The 13096-nt window shown below is 36.6% G+C and overlaps 1 long non-coding RNA gene across 1 annotated transcript in view; it reads right to left on the bottom strand.

Moving 5' to 3' along the window:
* The window catches only part of LOC143648075 (uncharacterized), a 31725-nt gene extending 20099 nt beyond the window's left edge, over positions 1–11626 (bottom strand). Inside the window, exons 1-2 of the long non-coding RNA XR_013158345.1 lie at positions 11606–11626; positions 8867–8902 (exon numbers count right to left, since the gene is read on the bottom strand). This is a non-coding gene — a long non-coding RNA (uncharacterized LOC143648075). The remainder of the gene's footprint in view (positions 1–8866; positions 8903–11605) is intronic.
* Positions 11627–13096: the final 1470 nt, after the last annotated feature.

A 13096-nucleotide genomic window follows, 5' to 3' on the forward strand; every position in this document is an offset into this window, starting at 1 on the left:
GTAATTCTCTGCAAGTAGGAGCCCAGGGAGAAATTAAAACAAGGTTATAGTCAGCATGATAACTATAAATTCTAACTACAGTAGGAGTCTCTGCTTTCTCCACAGGGATGAGAAGAGCAAAGAATGTAAAAGCTCTTACTTCTGCATACTTCTTTTAGGGTCTCTCCCTCTTGGACCGTTTCTGTTTCTTGAAATTCTTTCAGCCAGAACAGTGAGATGGTCCAGGGACTACTGTGTGACTGGGCTGGACAGGGTGAATGGAGCCAATAGAACCTCCAGATCAGGTAAAAGGAGGATGTGTGGATTCCTCTTAACTCCAGCCTAGATTCTCAGGACAGAAAACTAGCTGGTGGTTGCGGACAAAGTCTCAGCCATCAATAACGCACTCTCTTTTACCTGGAGTGACCTTAGTGTTAATAATATACTGTGAAAATCCAGATGATTTCGCAGGTATATTCTACTAATCATCCTCTTTTATACAAATTAGACAAGGGAATAGAAACTGAAGGAGCACCCCCACTTCATTTTATGAGACTGATATAACCCAGGCACCAAAACTGGACAAGAACATTAAAAGTGAAAGTGTTACAGACCTATCTATCTTATGATCATAAATGCAAAAATCCTAAATAAATAGTAAACTACATCCAGCAGATATGATGAAAGAAACATGCCATGGTCACTTGCCAGTTTGAAGCTGATTTGCAACCGAGAAGAGCCATGTCTTTTTTTCCTGATCCAATTTTGTGGGGGCAGCCATGTGTCTTTTAATCCTGATTTAGTGTTGTGGGGTGGAAATTTTGATCAGATTGTTTCCATGCAGATGTGACACACCCAATTGTGGGTGTGATCGTTTGACTGGATGGAGATGTGACTCCACCCATACAAGGTGGTCTTGATTAATTTATTGGAGTCCTTTAAAAGAAGAAACATTTTGGAGACAGCTCGGAGCTGACAGAGACACTCGGAGAGGTTTGGAGTGCCGACAGAGCCAACAGTTGCCTAGACACGGGCATTTGGAGATGCAGAGCCCAGGAGAAGTCACCATGAACCTTCCCATGAGATGGTAAGCAAGCCAGAACGCAGAGTTATATCCCGGAGGAGCTAACTGAAGGCCCACAGATGCTTAGAGAAGAAACCACTGGAATTAGGAGCTGGAACCAACAGAACTGGAACAAAGATCACCAGAGGCCAGACACACGCCTTCCCAGCTGGCAGAGGTGTCCCATGCCACTGGCCTTTCTTGAGTCAAAGTATCCTTCTAGGGATGCCTTAGTTTGGACATTTTTATGGCCATAGAACTGTAAACTTGTAACGTAATAAATTCCCTATTTAAAAGCCATTCCATTTCTGGTAGATTGCATTCCAGCAGCATTTAGCCAACTGAAACAGCCACTTATAGTTTATCTCGCTAATAAAAAATAAGTTTGACATTAAAAAACTGTAAATATAATTGACAGCACATTGTAGGAGAAAAGTTATGTAGAAAAAAAGATAAAATTCAACACCTTTCATGATAACAAAACAAACATCTTAAGCAAATTAAGGATAGGAGTTCCCTTAACTTGATAAATGGCGTCTGCCTAAATCATACCTTTCCTTTTAGGTAACAAATGAGTCAGGAACAAGACAAGAATTCCAATTCTCACTATTTTGCTTTGTTTCGTTTTTTTTTTCAGCATTGTACCAGAGATCCTAGCCAGCAAAATAAGGCATGAAAATGAAATAATGTATAGAAGCATTGGAAAGGAAGACAGAAAATTGTAATTATTTTTACACTATAAAAAATTCAAGAAAACATACAGATTAATAGAAAAGCAAGAGCAAAGGGTAAAGATAGAGATGTAGCCCAAAGGAACAGATTAGGGAGATTTGCAACAGACCAACACACACATGCTGTTCATATAAATTGGAGGTGGTAATATAAACCAGTAAGGAAAGAATGAACAATTCAAACGATGCTTCTAGGCTGAGTGACTGTCCACATGAAAAAATACCTTTATCTCAAGCCAGATACAAAAATAAACTCCAGGTGGATACTCAAAATAAGAAAAGATAATATTTTTACAACTTTTTAGAATGAGAGATAATTTCTAAACCAAGGCACAGAACTGGCAATAAAGCAAAGAGTGATTTATTTACTACCTTAAGATTTCTGTATGATCCAAGACATGAACAGAGTGTAATCTATAAGCCAAACATGGGGGGAGACATGAGCAGCACCAACAACTACAAAGGAGACCTTTCCTTTACCTCCTATTGTTCAGAAATGGATCAGATGACTGCCAGTCATTGTTTACCTGCTGGAATTGAAGGAAGATCCACCCATCCTTCTTTTTTTTTTTAATTTTTTAATTTTTTTTTTAAATACCAAAAAAACACCAAACAAACGCAAACATTCCTAACTTTTGATCTTTCCATTCTACATATATAATCAGTAATTCACAATATCATCACATAGTTGCATATTCGTCATCATGATCACTTCTTGGAATATTTGCATCTATTCAGAAAAAGAAATAAAAAGAAAACAGAAAAAAAATTCATATATACCATAACCCCCACTCCTCCCCCTCAATGATCACCAGCATTTTGATCTAAATTTATTTTAACATTTGTTCCCCCTATTATTCATCTTTATTCCATATGTTTTACTCGTCTGTTGATAAGGTAGATAAAAGGAGCATCAGACACAAGGTTTTCACAATCACACAGTCACATTGTGAAAGCTATATCATTATACAATCATCTTCAAGAAACATGGCTACTGGAACACAGCTTCACATTTTCAGGCAGTTCCCTCCAGCTTCTCCACTACATCTTGACTAACAAGGTGATGTCTATTTAATGCGTAAGAATAACCTCCAGGATAACCTCTTGACTCTGTTTGGAATCTCTCAGCCATTGACACTTTATTTTGTCTCATTTCACTCTCCCCGCTTTTGGTCGAGAAGGTTTTCTCAATCCCCTGATGCTGAGTCTCAACTCATTCTAGGGGTTTTCTCAATCCCTTGATGCTGAGTCTCAGCTCATTCCAGGATTTCTGTCCCATGTTGCCAGGAAGGTCCACACCCCTGGGAGTCATGTCCCACACAGACAGGGGGAGGGTGGTGAGTTTGCTTGTTGTGTTGGCTAGAGAGACAGGCCATATCGGAGCAACAAAGAGGTTCTCCTAGTGGTGACACTTAGGCTTAATTTTAAGTAGGCTTGTCCTATCCTTTGTGGGGTTAAGTTTCATATGAACAAACCCCAAGATTGGGAGTTCAGCTTGTAGCTTTACTTGTCCACACTGCTTGTGAGAATATCAAGAATTCAACTTGGGGAAGTTGAATTTTCCCTCTTTCTCACCATTCCCCAAAGGGGACTTTACAAATACTTTTTTATTCACTGTTTAAATCACTCTGGGATTTATTAGCCACCCATCCTTCTTAATTCATTGCCACCTCATGCCTTAACCAACCAAAGCAGAATACTTAACAATGAGAAAGAAAGGAGGGAAATGGTGGTTGGATAAACCCAACTGTTTCCCAAAGACAATTCATGGACAATTCACAAAAAAAGGGAACCAGAATGCCTAACAAATAAAAAATTATGAACCTCACTAGCAATCAGTAGAATACAATTTAAGAGAGAAAGAGAGTACCATATAACCATTAGATTGAAAAAAAAAATTTAAACATCTAATATAATTAAGTTGTTGCTGTTTTATGGCGCTCCATTTCCACTTAGCTCCATCAAAATTCAATATATTCAAAACTGCATTGTTTCTTCGAAACTCTTTCTTCTTCCTAATCCAGTGAATGATACTACCTGGGATTGAAGGCAAAAACTTGAGTCATCCTTCACCATGACTATAGCCTTACCACTCACACCCAATGACCTTGTCAGGCCTTGATTTCTTTATCTCTAGAATCCATCTCCACAGTCTGGGAGAAGTCCTCATTGTTTCTGGCATGGATTACCTCTACATCCTTTAACCTGGTCTTTCTGCTTCTTATCCATTATTCAACAGGCAATGGGACTATTTCTCCCATGCTTAAATGCATCCAGTAGCCTTTGATATAAAAATTAAGTTGAAATCCCAAATGGATGGCCCTTTGTCACCTGCCTGTACATTTTCCAACTTCATTTACAAAGCTTCCATTGTATTCCACATCTTCCTACAGGCTTCAATTTTCCTCTTCCTAAATATATTCATGAAGTATTATTTTAGTGAGGGTCTATAAGTAGTAAATTAATCTAGTATGTGTCTGGAAATGTCTTCATTTTGGTTCATTCTTGAATGATTGTTTATTCGAGGTGACAATTATTTTTGTTGAGCTTTGAAGATAGCCGCTAATGGTGGAGTTCAGGACACAGAGCAACGAGGGAGGGGTCCCAACAGAAGGCTTGGCTTCCTCCGGACATTTGTCTGGGACAAGCTATTCCCTCGAAACAGAGTCTACTTCACAAAGTGAACTTCTCCAAAATCTCTAATCATCTTCCAAGCATAGCTTCTTTCCCTTATCTCCTACACAGATGCTTTTCCAGGGAACCAAACAAGGGGTCTAACTACTCATTTCTAACTGTTTAGTGTAAGAAAGGCTCAGGAATATCCTTGTATCTCACCATTTTTTAAAGCAAGCCAAAACTGTTATGCAAACTTCCCATAAACTGAAAAAAAAAAATCCCTCAGTTAAATAAGCTTTCTATTTTAATCTTACATGCACAAGCCAGCCAACTTTAAAATAAAGCTAACTATTTTAGTTAAATAGATCATTTTCTTTTATCTGGTAAACTTAGGTGAATGTACAGTATTCATTAGGGGATCACTTCCCTAACATTGGCATACCTAGAGAACTTTTCATCTCTAAAACACCAATATTCCTATATAATTTAATTGATTTGTGCTAAATATGCAGGTGAAAATCATTCTATTTAAATAGTAAACTATTAATTTAGTGTTCAGAACAGAAGGACAAAATGTTCAACTTTGAGAAAATTGAACAGAAACAGGAGGTTCATTGGCCAAAAGGATAATACATCAGTGAGTGAAACATGCATGTTCTTCTAAAAGTTTGTGAAATCCTATTTAATTTTCTTGAGAGAGGAAAACATTGCTTATTTTTCAAAAGAATGTTTGAACTGGAAATGTATAAGATATAAATATTCACATTCTCAACAATTGAAATATATTAATTAAACCCCCCACCAATTTTGCATTTCCGTTGACATTCTTATATGAAATCTGATGTCTATCATATAATACTTGCTAAAAATTTGGCTTTAGTTTTATTCTCTTAAAATTTAAATTTGTGTAAACCTTGTCTCAATGCAATAGACCATAAACTTTATTAGGACAAGGACCATAATTTTTGTTTTTGTTGTCATTTTTCTTTACTTTTTTTTTTTTTTTTTACATCTTATAGTACACATGCAGCTTGTGTTTAGATTTACACAGTTGATTTAAGTTTCCCAATAGTTATACTCCCATTTACCACCAGGCCTTTGCATGTGTTATTCCCTCTGTATAGTGGTCCTCTCTTCTTCAAAATACAAATTAAAATGGAAAAAAGATATTATGAGGAATTTTATATCAATAAATTTGACAATTCAGATGAAATGAACAAATTCCTTGAGCAGAACATCTTACCAAAACTGACATAGGAAGAAAAAGAAAATACAATTTTCCTACACTTATTATAGAAATTGGATCTGTAAATACAAAACCTTCCCACAAAGAAATTTTAGGCCCAAGTGACTTCACCTGTGACTTCTTTGAAATACTCACAGAGAAATAAGACCAATCATACACAAAACCTTCCAGGGAATAGGGAAAGGCAAACTTAATCTCAATGCCAAAATCTGAGAGAGCATTAAGATAGAAAATTATAGAACAAACTCACTTATTAGATACAAAATCCTGAACATATTATTTGCAAACTGAACATAGCAATATATAGAAAAGGAAAATTCATTATGAAAAATTTGGGGTTTTCCCAGGAATGCATTAATATTTAGATTAATATCTAAAAATAAGTTGATATAATTAGCCGCATTAAAGGTGAAATCACCATATGATTCTTTCAATGGATGCAGAAGAAATAATTAGATAAAATTCAACATTTACTCAAGTTAAAAACTTTTAGCAAACTCGGAATGGAAGAGAACTTCCTTAACCTGTAAAGAAAATCTATGGCATTTATCACATAATGGTGAAAGATTGAAAGCTTCCTTGGGGAATTGGAACTGAGATTTAGATGATGCTATTATAATTTCTATCAGCATTTTAGTAGACGCTCTAGCAAGTACAAGAAAAATAAACTAAATGTATAAGAATTAGAATGAAAGAAACAAAACTGCCATTATTCAGAAATGGTAAGTGACGCATAATTTTGACATCTATGTTCCTGAGAGAGTTTGGTTGTAACTTTCTTTTCTCATACTTGTCAGGCTTGGTACCAAGTTTATGTTAATTTCAAAAACTGTTTTCATACTCTGGGAGAATTTATGTAAAATTAGAATTATCTGTAGAACTTGCCAATAAGCTCTTCAAATAACTTGAATCTTTAGCTAGTGGGAAGATTTTTAACACTGACTTCTTTAATATTTACATAATTTTTCAAGTTTTCTATTTGTTCTTGAGATAACATTGTTTAAGTTACATTGTTGTAGGAATAAACCACTTTAGCTGCATTCCACAAGTTATGTTATACGGTATTTTTGTGAAGGTTCAGCTCTAAGTACTTTTTAATTTCTATAATTATTTCCTCTACATTTTAGCCCTGGGAAGTCCCATCTCATGCCTTGACCTTAAACACTATCTATATGCTAATGACCTCCAATTGTTTAGCTTCAGTTCCTTAGCTCTAGACTGTAAATCAAACACTCTATTTGATATTTGCACTCGCATGCTTATTAAATATTCTCAAATTTAATTTCAAAAGAAAATCTTGATTTCTACTCACAACATGCTTTCCCTCAGGCCCCTTATTTCCAACTAATCTCTGGGCATGACCTCGCTTCCTTCCTTTGCCTCCATCCTCGACTAACCATCAGCAGGTCCTGTCAACTCTAACCCCAAGGGCCATTCTTTGCCAGTTCACTTTCCCTCCCCTCCACTGTACTTCTCCCTGTCTAAACAACTGTCATCCCTCCCCTGGACCCCTGTTAAGGTCTCCCAACTGGTCTCACAGCTTCTCTTCTTTCCACTCTATAGTCCATTCCCCACAGAGCAGTCCAAGTCTTCAAACAAATGCTGTCTTGCTCCTGCTTAAAACCTCCAAGGGTGGCCCATCACTCTCAGAATAAAATCCCAAATCCTTCAGCAAACCACTAAGACCTAGCTCTTTCTACCTCACTTTGCATCTTCTATCTGTTTCCTTTTAGGTTTCAACCCACTGACATTCTTCCTTTTTCTCCAGATGCCTTTGGGACTTTTACCCCCACACTTCCCTCTGTCTGGAATGCTCTTTGCCCAGAACTTTGCTGGCTTCTTATCACCATCTCAGACAGGCCTTCTCTGACCACTCAGTCCAAAGCAAACCCTGAGCCTACTGCCCTGTCCCCTCCTTTCTTTTATAACAGCACTCTATTTTATTTATTTCATTCTACTTACTGCGACCCAAAATTACCTTGTTCATTTTGGTCTACTTTTTTATACTGTTTCTACAAGACAGAAATCCAGTCTGATTTCGTACTGCTTTAGCCTAGAATAGTATTTGGGACACAGCGGATGCTCATTGCAATGGTTTGAATGAAGCATTAGTAAATGGCAAAAACAACATATTCAAAATGGGCTATGGCAGGTATTTGAGAAAGCAGTTTGAGAAAACAGTCAGGAGACCACACACACAAGCTGATGATGTGTAGGGGATGGTGAGAAACAGGTGGGGGTCCCTGACAACCCATCGGGAGAGATAGGGCAGTTAGGAGCATAGAAAACGAGTTGGCTAGCCTATTAATCAAGTCATTGAATGCAGACTCATTATCTGGCTGAAGGTTTGCAATGGCTTTTTCTCTTATCGCTTCAGTCATCAGTGACTTTTGGGTTTAAGTACTCAACAGGGAATATCATAATAAGTGACTGTTTTAAACTCTAGAAAGACGCAAAATGGACTTCTATTCCTCCTTAAAAGAAGACATCTTAGAAAGTGCAGAATTAAAGATAAATATTACTTATCATCAATTTGGTCGGTACCTGAATTTTGACATCACAAGTAAAAACAATTTCAACTGCACTTAAAAAGATGTCAGATTCAGGCAGTTTTACAGTGGAAAATGGAAAAAGATTAAGGCTTTAAGGCTCTAAGTCAATTCAGGTATTTGATCTATCTACATGGGAAATAAGGTCACAGGAAATGATTTTTTTAATCATGAAATTTACAGCTCAGAATAAAGCGATGTATCAATCAGTTTTAGCTTGTGTTCCTACTGATTGGTGTTTCTTAACTTTACCCCAATTGGCTACTTAGAAGCTATGAGCAATGGAAAATAGAAAGTTTGAAAAAGGAAAAAACTCCTGTGTTTCCCTCACTGTTGCAGGTATCTTAATGCCAGTAAATTTTAAACTTTTGAACTCACATACTTTCATGAACGAAAATTGAAGAGAAACTGCCATCTGCTAAAAATATGGGTGATAGAATAACACAGGAGAGATTCATAGTGACTCAAGGAAGCAAGTCAAAACAGCGTGAATGAAACATAACTGCTTTTGCTGTTTCTTTATAAATATCATTGTAAGTTCAAGACCTATTCAAATATCACCTGCTATGTGAAAATTTGTCTTTTGTTCTCAAACAGGATGAATGGTTTCCTTTCCAGTCATCCAATATATAAATTTTCATCGTTGGGGGGTGCGATGGTGACTCAGTGGCAGAATTCTCACCTGTCATGCCGGAGACCTGGGTTCAATTCCCCGTGCCTGCCCATGTTAAAAAAAAAAAAAAAAATTTCATTGTTATTCACACTTCATTAGATAGTAAATAAATCTCTTCCATTCAACTGTCAGATTCTTAGAAACAGAAATCATCTTTCAACCAACTTTGAACCCCAATGCTTAGTGTCAAGCATCAATAAAGATTTATTGAAAAAATAAAGCAGACAAGTATTTAACTGAAGACTTCCCATACATGTACTGAGTGCTGAGCATTGTCATAATTTTTCTTAAAAATCTGATCTACCCCTGCTTTCAAGTACTTATGTTCCGGTTCTTGCAGAGTCTAAAGGGGAAGGACTCTGCGTTGTATTTCCCACTCTACCCTCACCAGCTCCAGTTTTGCAGGATCATGAGAGCAACTTGCATGTATTTTCTCTAGTACAAGGGGCTTATACTCCAAATCAGCACACACATCATAATAATACTAAATCAGGGAACTCTATTACATTGTCTTAACAGTCAAAAACTCCTAACGCTCTGCTCAAAATTAAAGAAAAGGTACATAAAATCCCAAGCTGTTTTCTAAAGAAAAGTCCTGATTTAAGAAATGTTTAAGAACATGCTTGCAATATTTTTAAAGAAAGAAAAATTTTAAATATAGCCTGTGCAAGTCACCATATTAATTTACTTATAAAATATATCCAGTCAAGAGCTGCTTCTGAGCATGACTTGCACATTTAATTTGTTCAGTTATAAATCAACACCACTCACCCAAGGATTTTTCTAGAAATAGTTCCACTCCCTATTAGTTTTTCTGACTGGAATTTTGGTTGAAGATTCAGCAGTTAATTTTTCACATAGTAGCACAAATTCTTTTTTCTCTTAATGGAAGTGGTAAGAGAAGAGTAGTTCCCACATTTATTGCTTAAAGACAGTACAGTCTTCACCCCACCAGACTGCAAACACAATGCTTCCATTTGGATAGATTTTTTTTTTTTAATAAACCGAATACATAGTGTAGACACCAAAAATTTTCTTATTCATGGGAAGTGTAAAAATGCATTTTAAAGGGGACAATCTGCCACCCTAGAGCTACAAAAGCCAAGTCGTTCCACTGACTTATATCATTGTGATTTGAATGAAATATTATCCTCACAAGAACACTCCCACCTATCAAACATGGGGTTCTGCGCCTTGGTTTAGATAACATGAGAACCCTGTAATGATAGATAAGACCATGTCACCCAAAATGACATGCAATAAAAGGTCTCTTGTAACAATTTACTGTCATAGGCATTATCTCTGTTCTCCAAGTATGGGTTTATAACAGAGTTACTTTAACTCTTTTAAAAAGCCACTTTGTCATGTATTTCCCTCCCAGGCATTCTTGAAAAAATATTGCAAGTTTATTCACATATATAAAATTCCATGGTAATATTTATAGATCTTTCTTAATTCCAATAATCACCAACTTCTTCTTAAGAATTGCTTACTACATATTAATCTTTTGTATCTAACAATGGCTTTCCTAAATCATTTTCCCAGAAAACAGTCTAGAAATTAAAGTTTTATGGCAGGAGAGCGCAAAGTACAGCACATGAACTAAACAAGTGTTTATATTCTGCTTTCAATTTATTCAAAATACACTGTTCTCACCCAGTTAAAGGAGAAAATGATTGCATATTCAGTTATCTTGAAATAATTAAAAGGTCATCAATTTCCTGTCATGAAAGTGATATGGTTTAATTACATTCTATAAATATATTGACCGGGCCATCAGGGAGAGACTACCCTGCTGAAAGGTTATTATCTTAACAAGAAACTGATGTCCACTGCATGGGATATAAGTATATTTGTAAAGACTTTTGTGTATACATGGATTAAAAAATGACTATAGATACTCTGAATTGGCAGAGTTAGCTGGAACCAGAGAGAATTTAAGATTTGCTCATATTTTCCTAACAGAAACAAAATAGTTATTCATTGAAAGACAGAATTTACTTTCCTAAATGCATAAATTTTCTCCTTGCAAAAACTTTAACCCATATCAGCATAACTATTGAAAGTGGACAAAAGAAATGACAGACAAAAATGCAATTAAATAGAACATCTCTCAAGGTAATCATATTTGCAATTTTCCCTAATATATTCTAAAGCAGCTAAAAGAACAGGTCTCTAAGTGTATTGTAAAGATAAAGAATTGATTCCACTACCACCCGGTTATGTGTCTATACAAGCTGGAAAGCCTACACGGTAAGTGATAGGGAAAAATTCAATAACCAGCCTGATGTCAAAATGTAGCATTTACACCCACACATTTCATTATAAGTGGTAGAGCACAACAACGATCCAATAAGACACTTCTGTTGAGCCTAAAGTAAGAGCAATTAGAATCTTAACATACCGTTATTAACACTTTGATTAGTAATTCTTCAAATAGATTTTGATGTTCCTCTCCCCAACATGCACATGCTTGAGATTTATTAGATTACTTGAGTCATATCGTGCCATTCTTCTGAACCCATCCACTGGTTGTGTTTTTCTTGAATGCTATCTCCTCTCCTTTCCCATTCCCACCTGGTGAACTGCTAGTCCTCCTTCCAGACTCAACTCAAACATCAATGTTCTTTCAAAGCCTAGAGTTTGGTATGTCTTCCAGTCTTTAGCACATTGACCTCTAGCCATGCCTCTGTGATACAGGGCAGCCCAGTAAATGGAAAGAATGTTGGATGAGGTGTGAATACTTACCAGCTTTGTGACCCCAAGGAAGCTCGCTGATCTCCCTTAGAATAATGACACATAATTCAGCAAGTTAGTACAGCACTACATAAGCATGTCTAAGGAGTCCAGCACAGCATGTGGTACAATGCAAATAGTAGCCCACCCATTCCCTGTATGCTTCCACATACTCCTGTTCCCTCCAGTGTTCCCTCCAATATGCCCTACTGCTGATCCAGTGTGGGCTACATGGACCATGCATCCCACATTAGGTCAGCACACCCTACTTGCTGGTCCTTGAAGCTGAACATATGCACAGATTCCCAGTGTGTTACATCCTTCTCCCCCTTGTCTAACTTCCCAACAGATTCCAACTTTTACCAGCTAGTCATTCACTTGGTTTGGGGAGGATCTGCACGTGAATATTTTTTAGAAGCTCATGGGCTCAGCATCATAGGCTGAGAAACTTCTTGACCAAAAGGAGGAAGAGAGAAATGAGACAAAATAAAGTCTCAGTGGTTGAGAGATTTCAAACAGAATTGAAAGATTATCCTAAAGGTTATTCTTATACATTGTTTAGGCATCCTTTTTGAGTTTATGGCGTATTGGAATGGCTGGAGGGAAGTACCTGAAACTGTTGGGCCATTCCGGTAGCCTTGATTCTTGAAGAAGACTATATAACCATAAAGCTTTTATAGTCTGAACATGTGATTGTGAAAATTTTGTTTTTGATGCTCCTTTCATTCAGGGTATGGACAGATGAGCAATATATATCTATATATATCTATCTGTATATATTATATATTATATATTATATATGCATATATATACGCATATATCTAATGGGGGAGATAAAGGGTAAAAATTGGGTAGATTGAAATACTATACGTCAATGAGAGGGAGGGGTTAGGGGTATGGGATGCATGAGTTCTTCTTTTTCTTCTTGTTTCTTTTTCTGGAGTATTACAAATGTTCTGAAAATGATCATGGTGACAAATATACAACTATGTAATGATATTATGAGCCATTGATTGTATAACATGGTTGGACTGTACACGTGTAAATATTTCTAAATTAAAAAAAAAAAACTCATGAGGATGATTCTAGACTGCTGCCAGGGTCCAGAACCACTGCATTCACTGCTGTTGGCCCTGACCCCTGGAGCTTCCCATGTGTATATCCTACTAATTGAACCTCTCTCCGAATGTATTATTTGTTGCCTAGCTTGTTTACCTAGTCCACCACGACACCCTTAAAGGCAAAGATGATGAGTCTCATTCATCTTTAAATTACAAGGGCTTAGCACAATGCCTAAAACATCATAGTGTAGATTCCCAAAAGGTGATACAATAAGTAAATAGCTGAGATATTGGATAAATGACTCCACTTTACTAGCCCTGTTTTCTTCAGGAAAATGAATATAATAATTCTCCTCTTACCAACAAAGGTATAGAAAGGTAAATGGAATTTAACGTTACACATTCTTATTTAGGTGCTGTACCAGCTTGCTGAATTATGTGC

The sequence above is a fragment of the Tamandua tetradactyla genome, chromosome 10 (genome assembly GCF_023851605.1).
Source record: "Tamandua tetradactyla isolate mTamTet1 chromosome 10, mTamTet1.pri, whole genome shotgun sequence".
Lineage (NCBI taxonomy): Eukaryota > Metazoa > Chordata > Mammalia > Pilosa > Myrmecophagidae > Tamandua > Tamandua tetradactyla.